General features: G+C 39.8%; 1 pseudogene; it reads right to left on the reverse strand.

Annotated features, from left to right (window-relative positions):
• Window positions 1–2,680: 2,680 nt before the first annotated feature.
• LOC131895282 (SIN3-HDAC complex-associated factor-like) lies at window positions 2,681–3,101 on the reverse strand (annotated as a pseudogene).
• Between the last annotated feature and the right edge of the window lie 358 nt (window positions 3,102–3,459).

Raw genomic sequence — 3,459 nt, forward strand, 5'->3', positions numbered from 1 at the left:
CTTTTACAGCTCTTCTTTATTCAGGCATGGTGTTGCACTCCTGTAACTTCAGAACTCAGAGGCAGAGATGAATCTCTGCAAATTCCAGGAGCCTTGCCTACAAAGTGAATTCCCATCTAACCAGGGCTATATAGGGGGTTGACACCTTGAGTGTGGATGGCATGGTCTACTCCAGTCTTCATGACCTAGCCTTTATGTTAACAGCCAGATTTAGAGAATGTAACAATGATGAGCTTGTGGAAAGAAAGGAATCTCCCTTCTGCACTACATTAGTCCTTTCCCCATGCCCTTTCACAATTGCCCTTTGTGGTTCTGGGATAGCAAAACAGTGAAAGTGGCCTTGAAATGCATGAACAAAGTTTACCACTACCCACAGCAGAGGGGAACTGCTGAGCTGCAAGTGTGAATACTGGAGATGCCTTTTGACCTCTCACTCCTTTAGCATGACTGTTACATTGGGGAGATGTAGAGTAATGACCTGCTCTGGCACTGTTATCTGCTTCCATTAGGAATATTGTGAACAAAGCTTGAAGGATTCATTCCAATCTCTGAAATGGTGTTTCCCATTGGTTTATGACAAAAAACATTTCATAAAATTCTATAAGGCTGTCTCAGATAGGTTACTCAGAATACCAATTCCATCTGCTAAATTTAAGAAGTATGAGTTTGGGGCTTGGGGAGATGGTTCAGTAGTTAAGAGCACTTGGGTTTGGTTCCCAGCACACATAAGGGGGCTCATATCCATCTGAAATTCTAATTCCAGAGGACCCAATGACTTTTTCTGACCTCTGTACCAAGCATGCCTCTGGTACTCAGATATACATGCAAGCAAAACATTCACACACAAGTATAAAAGTAAAAAAGGTGAGTATTACCAACTAACTTAATGCTACTTGGCAGATGAAAAGCTTCATCTACTTTTACTTTTAAATATTATCTCCGGATTTTTCTCAGGCTATATCAGAATTCAGTATCCTACTTTGGCATCAGATACCAAGTTTTTTATTTTATTTTTTTCTAATAAAACTAAATTTATTCAATACCCTAGAGTAATGGTTTTGATAATAACTATCCAAGAGTATAAAAAGTATAAGACATATTTGTAGATTTAGTATATTAATACAAAGTGCATGCCTAAATACAGTATGTTTACAGGCATAGAGGTGAGTGGGAGAAGACTGCAATTGAGGTCTAATAATAAATATATAAATTCAGAAATAGAGATGCTCAATCATTGGGCACTCTGTGCATATGGTAGCTTGTACTAGGTAGGTTTTTCACAAAAGGAAGAAGCACACAAGGTAAAACTATAAAACTACAGGTTGTCATAAACTGTGGCTCTCCTTGTTGTGAAACACTAACAGACTTTAACAATCCAGTTTTCAAAATAATCACGAGTGACAGAATACTACGTCAGCATGTACCCTTCCCTCTAAGAGATGTCGGACATGGCAGTATTGTTTTTTCCTGAATTTTGAGAAGAAGCCATTGGACAGCTTCAGGAGCGTTCTAAGGAGAAACCTTCTCTGAGATCGTAATGTGAGGCATTCCATTCAGCTACCTGGATGTTCAGAAGCCCAACTCCAAGAAACCAACTCAACTAACCAACTTAATCTCAATATACAACTCTTCTCTTTAGCCTACTTTAAATAGTGGGAGAAAAGCAACAAAAGCCCAAATCCTAATAAAGTCAAGACAAGAGAGCTACTCTATAGATAAAACCTCCACAAAGGTCAACTGAGGAAATCCAGAGCTAGAACTGAATCATATGGATTTCAGTGAGTCCCATACAGTCATTTAACAGTAATGTCAGTTATTTATACACTGCAAGTTCTCTAAGAAATGTGCCTCAAGCAGCATCAGCTATGCCCAGTGCATCCCCAGGACTTACACATTCTAATAAGTGTTTCTAACCATGTGTTCTCTATACTGTATGGTGATGTTTTGGTACTATCCGTGTAGGACCTTGCCCATCCTACAGGCTTGCCTTCCCCAGAAGGAGTTCTAGTTGTGTTTAAGAAGATTCACATAAAGTCTTCTTATCAAATATTAAGATGAAGGGAGGTAACACGATGCTACCTGTGTGTTCAGAAATTGCTTCCTCCTCCAAGCTATTTGGAGAAATCTCAGTCTCCCCTGCTTAATAATCAGTAGTACAGGTCTGAATCATCAGAAGTTTGGTAATGCTGAAGCATTCCAAAATTCTTAACTGTCTCCAGAGGCAGGTCATGCTACTGAATTATGACAAATTATCATGAGGAAAAATAAGTGTAGCCAGACATTTTAAAATGCCTCAACCACAACCTTTCCACAGAAAGACTAAACTACATATGGTTTATCATAGAACAATGGCCCCTCTAGCCCCTGAAATCCCCTAGTTTCATTCATTTGGGGGTATTAAACAAGCAAAAAACACTTAAATAGTACTTTACAACAGCATTCAGCTTTCCAATGAAATACTCAGCATCTTAAATATTATGTACACTTTTTTCTTGCAGTAAGCTAGACACTGGCTTTTGAGTTTGTTGGGTGTGGAATGGGTAATACATTAAAACTTATATAAAATGTCTTTTGGAAGAATAATAGGTATCCAAGTTAAAATTAGGAGGGTCAGTTTGTTGCTTTGTAGTCTTTTCAAAGTTTAAATCAATCTTTGTTCCCTTCTACTGAACCTCAGTCACTACTCCTGAGAGGAGATGGGCAGAGGTGCCAGCCCCTCCTCCTCAGGCTTCTCAGCAGCTGCTTTCTTTCTGCTGCAGCAAGGCTTGAAGAGATGGGTGTCAATGAGGACTTCGCCAAAACTGCCCTTAGAGATGATCCCACAATGTATTTTCTGTCTTTTCCAGTAGGTGATATCTAAAAAGGAAAAACTGGAGTCCTCTTAGAGCTGGAAGCCTTGATCTGACTGGTTACTGAAGCAGAGACTGGGCTGGAGAGGCACTTGAGGTGCTATGAGCATCAGGATTGTGGTGTTTAAATTCCTTCTGCAGTTTGCTGATCTGGTTGCTTTTCATCCTGTTTCCAGATAGAGTTCTCACTTTTTTTTGTTTTAAATGTTGTCTTTAGACTGGGTCCTGCCCTTGCGTCTACCACATGATTCCAGTTTTGTTGTTTTTGGTTGTTATTTTGTTTTGGTTTTGTTTTGCTTTGTTTTTCTGGATCTGCTGGCAACTTCTTCCATCTTTTCACAAGAAGCACACAGACACTGCAGATGTCTTGTGCAACCCAAAATAGCTCTGAAAATCCTTTTTGTAATGTTTACTGTCCATGAACCAAGAGCTGGAAGACTTGGCTCTGCAGATACAGCAGTCCTATAAGAGTAAGAGCTAGACAATGACAGGCCTGAGCTAATGGCCAAGCAGTTTAAATAATGTAAGAGTCTGTGTGTTTATTTTATAAGTGGGCTCTGGGACTGGCGGGACTTGGTGGCGGGAGCTGGAGAGAAATTCTCCAGCAACA

The sequence above is a fragment of the Peromyscus eremicus genome, chromosome 18 (genome assembly GCF_949786415.1).
Source record: "Peromyscus eremicus chromosome 18, PerEre_H2_v1, whole genome shotgun sequence".
NCBI lineage: Eukaryota > Metazoa > Chordata > Mammalia > Rodentia > Cricetidae > Peromyscus > Peromyscus eremicus.